Genomic DNA, 15867 nt, shown 5'->3' with positions numbered 1-15867 from the left:
ATGTTGCATGTCAACATGCAAGATCCTTTCTTCCCGCAGGGGATAAACTTCTGCCAGGTGAACGGCTTATTCCCCCTTCATTTTTTAATATACTGTACATGCACGTTGTTTGCGGGAGTTGGGAGGAATAGCTGTCAGCCAAACAAAAGTGTGTGAGCAGCTTAAGAGCACTTGCTGCACCAAGAGCTTCTGCCCTGTCTGCAAGTAGGACATGCAGATTGTTAAACCCTGTCCCCTCAACTCGTTTGCCCAATCATCGGCCCGTGTAAAAAGACCAAAACCCCTGTGTTCCTAAACTTGTGATTCTCTCTCAGGGTAAGTTCACACACAGTGACCAAAAACGTCTGAAAATACAGAGCTGTTTTCAGGCTTTTTTTAACAACTCACGTTTTTCGCTTTGTTTTTTACGTCTGTTTTTGGAGCTGTTTTTCAATGGAGTCAATGAAAAATGCCTCCAAAAACGTCCCAAGAAGTGTCCTGCACTTTTTGACGAGCCATCATTTTACGTGCCGTATTTTGACAGCGACGCGTAAAATAAATGCTCGTGGGAACAGAACATCGTAATTCCCATTGAAAGCAATGGGCAGATGTTTGTAGGCGTATTAGGGGCGTTTTTTCAGGCGTAATTCGAGGCATAAAACGCCCGAATTACGCCTGAAAACACTGCGTGTGAACATACCCTTATCCTTCCCTAACTATACAACAAAATGAGAGGAGATGAAGGGATTATGTGGACGCTGAATAGTGTTTTCTGACCTGTGTATCCTAGATAAAATTGTAGTTTACCAGTGACTCGCGCCATAGAGACATTCCTTTTCTATAAATTGTAGCTATAAAAATAATGGCAGATGAGGGGGGCGGTGGGTTCCTTCCAAGAGATAAATGTCATGTGGAGGATCATCAAATAAATTACATTGTGTTGTTCTTTACATAGAAGTCAATTATTCACAAGGGCTGCTAAAAGCATTCAGTGAGAGAAGTGGGTAGTGCTGTCCATTAAATATGCTTTGGCTTGGATTCATTTGTTGAGGACAACGCATCTGTTTGTTTGAGTCCCTACGAAGCAATCTGTTCTATGTCTTGGAATGTGTGTAACCGCAAATGCAGACAGACAGAGCACTATTCTACAGTAAACAACGTGGGCAGCTTTCAACCAGCAACAAACAAAAGCTGTGATAAATATAGGCTATGAAGAAATTGAACTTCTGTATGTAAACCACACAGTTCTTGTTTAAAAGCTTACCACCTTATATGTATTCTAATATATTTACAGCATCTATACGAACTTTAAACTCGTTTTATTAAGAGCTGTTACAATAACAAGTATAAAATCAATCATACATCTCTAATTACAAAACATGGCACATTGGATCAAGAAAATGTACATACAGCAAATCAAGTAATAAGTATACATAGAGCATTCCAATATGATGATATGTCATAAACAATAGCGAGTAGACGGGTTTGCTTGGACATATGTATGACAATGGTAATAAAGAGACAAAAACCAGAACAGATATAAAAGAACACAAAACAGCCTAGGACCCATGTCACCCATGAGCATCTGATAAATCCAGCACAGCAAGTTCTTGGAGATACATACTAAAATTTGGGCCACCTATATTCCTATCTCACATTATCTGGTGAACCAACGGAGGGGTTGACTGTCAGAGGGGAGTTATTCCAAATATCCCAGACCTTAGAAAACGTAGTACTACAACCACGATTCAGAAATACAACTTTCTCGAAAGGTATGACTGAATTTACCAATCCCTTCCAATGACCAATTGATGGAAGTCGATCATTCATCCAATGCTGTGCTATGGTTTTCCGTGCTAGAAACAGAGTTTCTCTCAAAGAAATTCTAGTATGGTGATTCCATGTCTCCCCATCCAATATACCAAACAAACATATCTTAGGACATAAAGGAATGCCTACATGTAATAAGGATGATAACAGGGATAGTATATCGTTCCAAAAGTCCCTAATGACAGTGCATGACAATATCATATGCCAAAAATCTGCCTCCGGAACATGGCATCTCAGACAGTCTGAAGAAGGCAATCGTCCCATTTTGAATATCCTAACCGGGGTCAAATATGCCTGGTGTATTATATATAACTGGATCATTTTATTGTTTGCGGATGGGGAAACCTGAAGATGAGACTCCAAAATATCATCCCACTCATCTGTCTGAATAGTAGGAATCCACCGTTTCCATCTATTCTCTATAGCAAGTGGTGTGGAATTCACCGTGACGGATAACAAATGGGTATATAGAGCGGATATCAGGCCTCGTGGACCCTGGGAGTTAAGAATCCCTATCAGTGGAAAGGAAGAGATTGTTAGGTTACTTCTCAAGTGATGGAATTGGGTTTGTACAATATGACGAATCTGTAGATACCTATGAAAATGGGTGCGTGGTATGTCATATTTAGTCTGCAACTGAGTGAATGAAAGTAGGGACATTATCCTCTTATAGGTCCCCTATAGTTCCAATGGCTGGAGATAACCTTGGCGGCATTAAAGGAAAGTAAGAAGCATTGTTCCATAAAGGCATTTCAGCCACAATATCACTGTAACCCAATTGCTTTTTCGCTTGTCTCGAAACCACATGAGCCAGCTTGTGTAAGGGCAGGGGTTTAATATGGGCAGGGAGGGAGTTTACTTCAAGGGAGCCGAGCAAACATTGACTCCCAAGTACATGAGCCAAATGGTGCTCTGAGTTGGGAAGATCTTAATTCAGGCATCCAGGAGCTTAAAGTTTTCAGTTGACCTGCTAAATAATATAAAAAGAAATCTGGCAGAGCCGTCCCTGCCTGTGCCTTAGGCCTTTGGAGCGTGGACAACCTGAGTTTATGTCTAGAATTTCCCCATATAAACGGTGATAACAAGGAGTTGAGCTGTTTAAAAAAGGATTTAGGTACGACAACCGGACTGTGCTAAAGGGCATATAAAAATGTAGGCAACAATATCATTTTAACCAGTTTATACGGCCAGATACTGATAAAGGCAGTTTACCCCATGCATGAAATTTAGACCGTGTGAAGCCCAATAGCGGCAACATATTGAAGGAAAGGTCAACATCGGGGAGTTTAGTTATAAATACTTCTTCTTTACTTTGTTAAATAAATTGGGCAGGCTAGAAAATGTTAGTGCCCCCCTATATTTTTAATTTCTCTGCACTTTTAAAAGATGAAAATTATTACAAAAAAATAACAATAATAAAAACAAAAATGAATACCATGCACAAGACACACTTAAAGAGACTCTGTCACCACATTATAAGTGCCCTGTCTCCTACATAAGGAGATCGGCGCTGTAATGTAGGTGACAGTAATGCTTTTTATTTAAAAAAAGATCTTTTTTCACAACGTTAGGAGCGATTTTGGTTTATGCTAATGAGCTTTTTTAATGCCCAAGTGGGCGTGCTTTTACTTTCGACCAAGTGGGTGTTGTACAGAGGAGTGCATGACGCTGACCAATCGGCATCATGCACTCCTCTCCATTCATTTACACTGCACTAGCGATATAGCTATATCGTTATGTGCAGCCTCATACACAATCTGTAACATTACTACAGTGTCCTGATAATGAATACACATGAAATGCAGCCTGGACGTCATGTGTACTCAGAATCCTGACACTTCTGACTCTTTTTTTGTGAGATTCCGGCAAGTGAAACCAAATCTCACGAGATCACGGAGCTAAACGAGATTTGGTTTCACTTGCCGGAATCTCACAAAAAAAGATTCAGAAGTGTCAGGATTCTGAGTACACATGACGTCCAGGCTGGATGGTCATGTGTATTCATTATCAGGACACTGTAGTAATGTTAGGGCTTGTGTATGTAGCTGCACATAGTGATATAACTATATCGCTAGTGCAGTGTAAATGGAGTGCCGATTGGTCAGCGTCATGCACACCTCTGTACAACGCCCACTTGGTCGAAAGTAAAAGTACGCCCACTTGGGCATTAAGAAAGCTCCATAGCATAATCCAAAATCGCTCCTGACGTTGTGAAAAAAGATCGTTTTTTTAAATAAAAAGCATTACTGTCACCTACATTACAGCGCCCATCTCCTTATATAGGAGATAGGGCACTTATAATGTGGTGACAGAGTCTCTTTAACTGATGTAAGGGCGGTCAGCTTTCTTTCTCCAGTACACCCGAGTCCTCGACGCGCAGGTCACCAATTGATCCTACGTAACGACGGGGCGGGACTTTATTGAAATGACAATGGATTTAACCTCTTATCGCCGCAACCATTTTTTTGATTTTCATTTTCATTCTTTCCTATCCAACTTTCAAAAGCCATAACTTTTTAAGTTTTTACGTTGATAAAGCTGTATGAGGGCTTGATTTTTGCAGGACGAGTTGTAATTTTTCATGGCACCATTAATTGTACCATATTATGTACTAGGAAACTGGAAAAAAATCATTTGTGGGGTGGAATAGAAAAAAAAGAGATTCCTCCATTGTTTTTTGGTTTAGTTTATACGGCATTCACCATGCAATAAAAATGACATGTTAACTTTATTCTGCGAGTTAGTCCGATTACAGCGATACCGAATTGATATTTTTTTTTTATGTTGTACTAAAACAAAAAAAACTAATTGTTAAGAATAAAATTCGTTTTTTATTTTTCTCGTCAATTCAGCGCGCTGAATTTTTGCGGGATGAGTTGTAGTTTTTAATGGTACCATTTTGAGGTACATGCAAATTTTTGATCAGTTTTTTAAAAAAAAAATGTTTTTGTAGGAGATGGGGTGACCAAAAAACAGAGATTCTGGCGTTTACATTTTTGTAACAAATCCTAACGTATACATACCCCAAAATAGTAGATACGGAAAGTACAACGTTCCATAAAAAAATCAAGACCTCAAACTATACGTTCCAGATTGCCGACATGGAGAAAAAAAAGCCATGTGGGATCATAAAGGGGTTGTACAGAACTAGAAAAACATTGCTGCTTTCTTCAAGAAACCGCATCAAACCTGTTCGTGGCGCATTGGGCATCCTCGATACTACACCACAGTGTGGTGCGGACAGGTCTTCTATACTACACCACACTAGAGAGTTGACAGATCCCCTATACTACACCACGCAGATGAGCTGGCAGCTCCTCTATACTACACAAGAGAGAGCTGACAGATCCTCTATATCACACCACACAGGAGCGCTGACAGGTCATATATACTAAACCACACATGAGAGCTGACTGATCCTCTATACCAGACATGGGCAAACTACGGCCCGCGGGCCACATACGGCCCGTTAGGCTTTTTAATCCGGCCCGCCGAACTTGTCCAAATCATAGTAAAAACCTCCTTTTTTTTCCCCTTTCCCTGCAATGCCCACGTTTTCCCAATAGATGGCGCACTCAAAACACATTGACCGTTGTTAACTCCTTAACGCCGAAGGACGGATATATCCGTCCTCAGCAGCTGCTAGTTCGCGCAGGAGGACGGATATATCCGTCCTGTGATGGCGCGGGTACTGCCAGTGTACCCACGCGATCAGCGGCAGGAGCACGGCTGTTATACACAGCCTGGCTCCTGCTGCAACTGCCGGAATCGAAGCGCGCTCCGATTCCGGCAGTTTAACCCATTAAATGCCGCTGTCAATAGTGACAGCGGCATCTAATGTGTTTGACAGAGGGAGGGAGCTCCCTCTGTCACCCGATCGGCGCCCCCGCAAACAAATCGCGGGTCGCCGTCGGGTTTCCATGACAGCCGGGGGTCTAACAAAGACCCCCAGGTCTGTCTTCCGCAACTGCCTGTTTGGCGATGCCGGAGGCATGACCTAACAGGTTGCCTGTCAGTTTTACACTGACAGGCAATAATGCTTTGGTATACTAAGTATACCAAAGCATTATATATGCGATCGGCACATCGCATAGTGAAGTCCCCTGGTGGGACTTAAAAAAAAAATGTCAATCAGTTAAATAAAGTTTGTTGAAAAAAAATAAAATAATTACAGTCAAAATCAAATAAAACTACTTTTTTTGCCCAAAAAGTGGTTTTATTCAGTAAAAGTGTCAAAACAAAATCACACATACACATATATGGTATCCCCGCGATCATAACAACTTGACCAATAAAATGAACACATTAATGAAACCGCCGGATGTACGGCGTCCAAAAAACCCGCAAAAAACAACGGCAAAATTCTCTCTTTTCTCCCATTCCCCCCATAAAAAATAAAATAAAAGTTAATCTATAAGTCCTATGTACCCCAAAATAGTACTAATGAAAACTACGCATTGGCCCGCAAAAATCAAGCCCACATACGGTCACATCGACGGAAAAATAAAAAAATGACGGCTCTTGGAACGCGGCGATGCAAAAACAAGTAATTTTTTTCTAAAAGGGTTTTTATTGTGCAAACATAGGAAAACATATAAAACCTTTACATATTTGGTATCCTCGTAATCGTGCCGACCCGTAGAATAAAGGTAACATGTTATTTATGCTGCATAGTAAAGGGCATAAATTTATAACGTGAAAATTAATGCTGGAATAGCTGCTTATTTTCAATTCTCTCCTAAAATAAAGTTAATAAAAGTTAATCAATATATGCAATTACAAAATACAACTCGTCCCGCAAAAAACAAGCCCTTATACGGCTATGTCGACGTAATAAAAAAAAAGTTACGACTCTTGGAATGCGACCATGAAAAAACAAAAAATAATCCTTGGTCATTAACGTGCAAAATGGCCCGGTCATTAAGGGGTTAATGTGGCGCGTATTTCTCTTTATTTCACTTTAATTTTCACTTCGTTTCACGTCACCATTAAGCCCTTCGGTTTTCAAAGAGTACAATATCAGCCGTCACTTTGCCACGAAGCATGCAAACTATGCTAGCAAGCAGTCAACACAAGAACGGGCGGCTACTGCTCAGAGGTTGGCAGCTAATTTACAGAGTCAACAGAACTTTTTTCTTGATAAATCACAGTGCGTATGTTATTTTAATCTATTTACATTTCCTCCTCCCAGTATCTGCGAAATAGTATGTAAATGCCATATCTTGCATATTCCTTGAGACAAATTTATTAACTGATAAGGGCTATTTTTCACATTTGAAAGACAGTTAATAAATTGGGTTGTAGTGTTCTTACTGTGCTATGAGGTTTGCACACACTACATTTAATGCTTTAGTATATCCGGCCCAAACACTCCCTCCAAATGCTCCTGGCCCGGCCCCTCTGTCAAATTTTAGAACCCATTGTGGCCCGCGAGTCAAAAAGTTTGCCCACCCCTGCTCTATACTACACCACTCAGGACAGCTGACAGCTCCTCTATACTATGCCACACTGGAGAGCTGACAGATCCTGCATACTACACCACAAACTATTATGCTCTGATGTACTCCGCCCAGCTTGCATGTATCCTGATGTACTCTGAACAGATTACATATGCCCCACATTATAATCTGATATACCAGTAAACCCCCAAACAAACTACTACCAAGCAAAATCTGCGCTCCAAAAGCCAGATGGTGGACCTTCTGAGCCTGGCAGTGTGCCCAAAACAGCGAATTATGACCACATATGGGGTATTCCTTTACTCTGGAGAACCCACTTAACAATTTATGGGGTGTGTTTTAATTGGTACAAGCTGGGCACAACACATTGGGCACTGAAATGGCATATCTGTGGAAGAAAAAAATTCAATCTGCAACATCTATTGTGTACTAATTTTTGCAAAACACTTGTGGGGTCAAAATTCTCACTACACTTCTAGATGAATTCCTTGAGGGATGTAGTTTCCAAAATGGGGTAATTTTTCCGGGCTTTCCACCGTACTGGTACCTAAGCTCAATGCAACATGGTGTCAGAAAACTAATCTTGTAAAATCTCCGCTCCAAAAACCAAATTGCGTTCCTTCCGTTTAGAGTCTTGTTGTGTATCCAAATAGCCGTTTTCAACCACATATGTGGTATTGCCTTACTCGGGAGAAATTGCGTGACAAATTTTGGAGTGTCTTTTCTCCTGTATTCCTTGTGAAAATTTTAAATGTTGAGCTAAAACGACATGGTAGGGGATTCCTGGAGCAGAATCATTTGCCAGAGCATTGCCGACGATCAGGAGGAGCCACTGACATCACTGTCCATATAAAAAATGGGAACTCAGCACTGCGGTATTATGCAATAAGTGATATTTTATTTCACAAATAGCGAAAAGTAGTAATCCAAAAATAGGTTTAACGTTTCGGTCTATACATTCGACCTTCTTCAGACACGGATTACGTCCGGGGATATGGATATGCGGCGCTTGCGACCTTGCGACCTCGGTTGCTGTTAGGTAATGGATTACTATATGTGAAATAAAATATCACTTATTTCATAATACCTTGGAATGCTGTGTTCCCATTTTTTATACGTTGGCGTGGAAGCCTACTCACGCACCCTTGAAACACGGAGTGCTGCGGGATCAAGAAAGTACCACTGTCCATATATGGACAATGATGTCAGGGGCTCCTCCCGGAGTGGAATCCCCGGTTACAGCGTGGCCGATACTCTGGCTGGGGATTCCGCCCCTAGAGGGAGTCCCGATAGCGCTTCCATCCCCCTGTAGCTATTTATAGACGGGTGACACTATCTTTTAAGGGGGTTTGGCACTATCTACATGGGCACTGTGGCACTAAGTGGGCAGTGGAACTTTATAGTGGGCACTGGCACTAGGAGCAACTTTATACTGTATGGGGGCAGCTATGGGGCATTATACTGTATGAGGGCAACTAAAGGGGCAATATACTGTATGGTGGCAGCTAAAATGGAATTATACTGTATGGAGGCAGCTATGGGGACATTATACTGTATAGGCAGCTGTGGGGGCTTTATAGTGTATGGTGGCAGCTAATAAGGCACTATACTGTATGGGGGCAGCTATGGGCGCATTATACTGTATGGGGGCATTATACTGTATGAGGGCAGCTATGGGGGCATTATAGTGTATGAGGGCAGCTATGGGGCATTATACTGTATCGGGCAGCTATGGGTGCATCGTACCATATGGGGGCATCTGTGTGGGCATTATGCTGTATGGGGCAGCTATGGGGCATAATGCTGTATGAGGGAATTTGGGCATTATACTACATGGGGGCATCTGCATGGGCATTATGCTGTATGGGCCAGTTATGGGGCATTATGCTGTATGGGGGAATTTGTTTGGGCATTATACTGTATGGGGGCATCTGTGGGGATTATACTGTATGGGGGCATCTGTGTTGGCTTTATACTGTATGGGTGCATTTATGTGAGCATTATACTGTATGGGGGCAGGTATTTGGAGTTCTACTGTGTGGAAAGCACTATGGGAGCATGATACTGTGTGGGCTGAACCGGCTGTGATTTGGCAAGAATTCGGCAGGATTCGAAACGAGGATTGAAAGGGTAAAAACTTGCCACAGCACACGTAGCGCGCTGCATCGGTTGTCCCTCTTTGCATTACTTGAAAGTTGGGAGGTATGATAGAACCATATGATAAATATCTCCTACAGTACATGACTGTAATTTCCTTCCAGTAACTTACACTACAGGTGTCCTGAATTTTATCTACAGTTAGGTCCAGAATTATTTGGACAGTGACACAAGTTTTGCCATTTTAGCCGTTTACCAAAACATATTGAATATTTAGTTATATAATCAATATCGGCTTAAAGCGCAGACTCTCAGCTTTAATTTTAGGGCTTCACATCCTAATTTAAGGAAGGGTTTAGGAATTACAGCTCTTTAATATGTAGCTGCCTCTTTTTCAAGGGACCAAATTGGGTAATTGCCCAATTATCTCAAAAGCTATTTAATGGGCTGCATGGGCTATTCCCTCATTAATCCATCATCAATTAAGCAGGTACATGCTTGAAAAAAAAGATCTTGTGAACTCCAAAAGTCCTGGACGTCCATGGAAGACAACAGTGGTGGATGATCGCAGAATCCTTTCCATGGTGAAGAAAACCCCCTTCACAACATCTACCCAAGTGAAGAACACTCTCCTGGAAGTTGGTGAATCAGTATCTAAGTCTACCATAAAGAGAAGACTTCATGAGAGCAAATACAGAGGGTTCACCACAAGGTGCAAACCATTAGTCAAACTCAAAAATAGAAAGGCCGGATTAGACTTTGCCAAACAACATCTAAAGAAGCCAGCCAAGTTCTGGAACCGCATTCTTTGGACAGATGAAACTAAGATCAACCTGTACCAGAATGATGGGAGGAAGAAAGTAGGGAGAAGGCTTGGAACGGCTCATGATCCAAAGCACACCAGATCCTCTGTAAAATATGGTGGAGTCAGTATGATGGCATGGGCATGCATGGCTGCCAAAGGCACTGGGACACTAGTGTTTATTGATGATGTGACTGAAGACAGAAGCAGCAAGATGAATTCTGAAGTGTTCAGGGATATACTTTCTGCTCAGATTCAACCAAATACAGCAAGGTTAATTTTAAGGCAAAGGAGAGGAATATTCTGCAATGGCCATGTCAATCACCAGATCTCAACACGATCGAGCATGAATTTCACTTGCTTAAGACAAAACTTAAGGCAGAAAGACCCACAAACAAGCAACAACTGAAGACAGCTGCAGTAAAAGCCTGGCAAAGCATCACAAAGGAGGAAACCCAGCGTTTGGTGATGTCAATGGGTTCCAGACTTCAGGCAGTCATTGCCTGCAAAGGATTCGCTACAAAGTATTAAAAAAAAACATTTTATTTATGATAATGTTAATTTTTCCAATTACGTTTGAGCCCCTGAAATGAGGAGGCTGTGTAGAAAAATGGTTGCAATTTCTAAATGTTTCACAGGATATTTTTGTTCAACCCCTTCAATTAAACCTGAAAGTCTACACTTCAATTGCATCTCAAGTGTTTCATTTCAAATCCAATGTGGTGGCATGAAGAGCCCAAATCATGAAGATTGTGTCACTGTCCAAATAATTCTGGACCTAACTGTATGTATCTTAAGAAAATGGCTGCTAATGAATTTTCATAAGGGGGTTTTACCCCTCTTTAGGCCTCTTTTTAAACAGCTCATTCGTTTATCATGTCATGTACATCAGATGAATCTGATTGGTCAGAACGCTCACTCCTCACTTACTGAAAAAGAGACGTAAAAAAAAGTTAAATATATAATTTACTTGATTGTCCAGAACAGGATATATCATTAACTAATACTAATTACACCCTCAAAAATTGATGACAGGTACACTTTAAAAGGGAGCACAATAGAAGTGTTGTGCATAGCTGGTAGAGTAAGGCCCTATTCACACGACAGGAATTCCCGGCCGTGTGACGGCCGTTTTTTGAACGGCAGTAGGAACAATAGACCCCCAAGTGGAGCTATTCACATGGCCGATTTTTTGATGGCCGTCCAAAAAATGGAGCATGCCCTATTTTCGGCCATTCTCCCGGCCGTACGGCTCCCATAGAAGTCTATGGGGCCGTGTAAAGCACAGCTTTCACTCGGATGTGCTTTCTGCCGCTCATTCGCTCTCTTCTAGTCACAGTGCGAATTACATGTGAGGAGGAGGAGGAGGGTATTTTTTTGCTCCCTCTAGGAGTGTAATCCCCAATCACCGGCTACAGCACTGCCGAAGCTGTTGCCGTGGATTCCACTCGAGGAGAAGTCCCTAATTTCACGGTCTATATATGGACAGTCACGTCAGGGATTTCTCCTGGCGCGGTCGCCTACTCCTGAAACGGAATTCCCGATGCTGTGGCCAGTGTTTCTGCTCCAAGAGAAGACCCTGACTTCACTCTCCATATATGGGCACTACCCACATGGGGGGTCTGTGTGGCACTACCTAAAAAGGGGTTGTGTGGCACTACCTACAAGGCGGATGTGTGGTACTACCTACAGGGTGGCTGTGTGGCACTACCTGCAAGGTGCGCTGTGTGGCACTACCTACAAGGTGGGCTGTGTGGCACTACCTACAGGGGGCTGTGAGGTATTACCTACAGGGGGCTATGTGGTATTACCTACAGGGGGCTGCGTGGCACTACCTACAGGGAGGCTGTGTGGCACTACCTACAAGGAGGCTGTGTGGCACCACCTACAAAGGGAGCTGTGTGGCACTACCTACAGGGGGGCTGTGTGGCACTACCTATAGGTAGGCTGTGTGGCCCTACCTACAAGGGGGGCCCTGCCGTGGGAATAGAGCCTAAGCAATATTGTTAGAGGAATTTATGTATCTATCAATGAGATTCAAGGAGTCACCGGAACAAATTGAAGTATTGCGGCCTTTTATTCTCGTTAACGAGGAGACAAAGCAAAATCAGATTAAGTCATCTTTCAGCCTCTGTCTCCTGCTAACTTGCGCATCATGGTTTTTATACATGGGATAAACTTATTTCTTATTCAGCCAATTACAGACATACAACACCAGATACATCATTATAATTTTTCACACATTAGGTTCATAGGTGCCTTATCTCTCTTGGTAAGAATATTCCTGTAAGATGGGGGAGGCATTCCCACATGCATATTTGCCAACCTCCCATCTCACTCCCTGTGCTTTCTCTGCAAGCTTCGTATGGGAACCAACTAACTTTAATAACATGAAAACTTGTCTTAAAGGAACAATGAAGAACAAAAAGCACGGCGCCACATAGTGAGGTCAATTGGGTTAAGTAAGCTGCCGGTAGTTATATACCATGCTCACCCAGGTAATACTTGAATATAGTATTGGAAAGATGATCTTTAAGATAATCCACAAGTGCTGCTGCCAAGATCCAAATCGGTTAACCATATGGTCACCGCTTGGTAAGATAATTGAAGAAAAGTGAAAAAGGGAGGATCTTGTAAGGCGCTGCTACGTGGCTGTTGGAAAATACTGGCAATGGTATAGGAAATGATAAGAAAAATATCTATTTATTGTAAACAATGGTGGCTACGCGTTTCAACGCTGTACCAGCGTCTTCCTCAGGCCGTTAAACATTACATACAATACAGCTTCTTATATATCGTCGGGTATTTGGGTTCAAAGGGAGAAAAAGCCGCCAAGAGGAGAAAAGGTCAAAGTGTGACCGTGACGTCATAAACAGCATTTACGATGAAAAATTTAAAACAAGTTAGTTTTCGTGAAAGCTAAAAGAAGGGATGACAGTCATTACAATACCTTATAAAATATTATATAAAAGAAATCTGGGTTATAATAACAAACATCAATTGTACAATGGTTAGAAAAATGACCAGCTGAGAGATCAATAAAAAGGAATACACTATATCTATAAAGCATGTTTAGTTAATGAAGAAAATGTAATAAAAATGTAAAATTGAATATGAATAATATTAAATAACTTACTATATAATGGAAACATACGAATGGATGTTTCCAAAGGAGAGGCGAGGTGCTGCTGGTTGCCGGGCTATTTGGAGGACGCTGATAAGCGTCTCTGTAGTCTAGGCAACCACAGTGGCTATGGAAGCCGAGAGGAGTCAAAAAGACATCCACACTGGCACAGAAAGCTGCGGATCGGTAAGCCATAAAAAAAAATGTTAGTTAGAAGTTGTATGTGTATGAATCTATTTATAGCATCACATATTGTACGATGGTATTGTTTGACAGTACATATTGTAGTTCAGACAAATTAACTGACTCAAATGATCAAATAAAGTGTAATAGGACTGTATTTACATTAAAGTTTTCATGTATTAGTGTAATCAAAGTTTCAAAGCTTATCTATTTTCTTCAATGAGAAGTTTACAGATATACTTATAGTTAAACAGTGTTTATGAAAATTGAAAGCTTTTATATTACTGTCAAATAGAGTGGATCACCCGTACGCAAAAATGGATAGAGAGTGTATAAATAAACATCAGTCCAATGATGATTCTGAAATCTCATTGAGACCTCCTGGATTTAATGTTTGCAGCTTAAAGATCCAGTAATTCTCCCTTTGTTTAAGGCCTCATGCACACGACCGTAAAAACACCCGTTATTGCGGGTCGTAATTACGACCCGCAATAACGGGCCCATAGACTTCTGTTAGTCACGGGTACCTTTTCGTTTTCTCATGGGAAGGTGACCGTGCCGTTAAAAAAATAGAACATGTTCTATTTTTTCATTTTACGGGCCGTGCTCCTATACTTTATAATGGGAGCACGGCTCGCAAAAGCGTCCGGCTGCCCGTGGCCGGCCGTGCCCGCGCATGCTCGTAATTACGAGTCGTAATTACGAGCACGGTCGTGTGCATGAGGCCTTAGTTTGTTGAATCTATTGGGAACATCAGATTGAATATGTTCAATGGGAGTGATGTTAATTGTCTCAAATGGTCGGTTATGTGCAGAGGCACAATGCCGAGAGTGACCATGTTTAAGGAAGCCTGTATTAACGTTAAAGGACGGGTGTCGCGGAAATTTTTTTTTTTATATAATATTGCTTTTAGTATGTTATTAAAATACATTTATTTATTTGTGTGTTTGTGTTTTTCTTTTTTCTAACTTTTACTTCACTATGGGGGCTGCCATTTTGTTTTTAATCTCTGTATGTGTCGATTAACATGGAATACGGCAGCTACAGTGCATAGGAGTCAATGAACGGGAGCCGTTCCATTGACTTTGCTCTCTGACTCTGTACTGCGCAGACGCAGGTCAGAGTCACACAGAGCAGAGCAGCTGTTTGCAGGGAGAAAGCAGGCGCCATACTGAGGACCAGCTGCACTGCAGGTAAGGTCTGTGTCTCTGCATGTCCCACTCTCTATCTCACAGACCCCCGCTCTCGTGACCCCCGACGGGCCCCCCACCCGACGGCCCCCCCATGGCCCCCCCCCGTAACGCCCCCCCCCCTAACGCCCTCCCCCCTTGTATGAAGGACACATGATGCAACTGTACTGGGAAAGCCCTGAACGATAAATCTCTAGTTGTGCTGAGACTGTTTGGGAATGTGACTAATGAGCCTCTCAGTCTCAGCACAACTAGAGAGATTTTACGTTCAGGGGTCTGGGAAAGCTGGGTGACCACCATTGCCCCTCCTACTGGAGTGTGAGAGGTTCATTAGTCACATCCCCAAACACACTCCAGTAGGAGGGGTAATGGTGGTCACCCAGCTTTCCCAGACCCCTGAATGATAAATCTCTCTAGTTGTGCTGAGACTGAGAGGTTCATTAGTCACATTCCCAAACAGTCTCAGCACAACTAGAGAGATTTACCGTTCAGGGGTCTGGGAAAGCTGGGTGACCACCATTACCCCTCCCACTGGAGTGTGAGAGGTTCATTAGTCACATCCCCAAACACAATCCAGTAGGAGTAATGGTGGTCACCCAGTTTTCCCAGACCCCTGAACGATAAATCTCTCTAGTTGTGCTGAGACTGAGAGGTTCATTAGTCACATTCCCAAACAGTCTCAGCACAACTAGAGAGATTTACCGTTCAGGGGTCTGGGAAAGCTGGGTGACCACCATTACCCCTCCCACTGGAGTGTGAGAGGTTCATTAGTCACATCCCCAAACACACTCCAGTAGGAGTAATGGTGGTCACCCAGTTTTCCCAGACCCCTGAACGATAAATCTCTCTAGTTGTGCTGAGACTGAGAGGTTCATTAGTCACATTCCCAAACAGTCTCAGCACAACTAGAGAGATTTACCGTTCAGGGGTCTGGGAAAGCTGGGTGACCACCATTACCCCTCCCACTGGAGTGTGAGAGGTTCATTAGTCACATCCCCAAACACTCCAGTAGGAGGGGTAATGGTGGTCACCCAGCTTTCCCAGACGCAGATATAACCAGGAAAGGGCTGGATGGACGGGCTGAGGATGCACAAGGTTTTTGGTGATCCCCCTCTGTCATGTGATCAGACCTAGGTTACCGATTCATCAGACGGGGTTCATGTGACTATTAGGCCTCATTTACACGAGCGTGTGCGTTTTGCG

This window comes from Rhinoderma darwinii, chromosome 1, assembly GCF_050947455.1.
Source record: "Rhinoderma darwinii isolate aRhiDar2 chromosome 1, aRhiDar2.hap1, whole genome shotgun sequence".
NCBI lineage: Eukaryota > Metazoa > Chordata > Amphibia > Anura > Rhinodermatidae > Rhinoderma > Rhinoderma darwinii.
Note: the sequence above shows the minus strand (reverse complement) of the source record.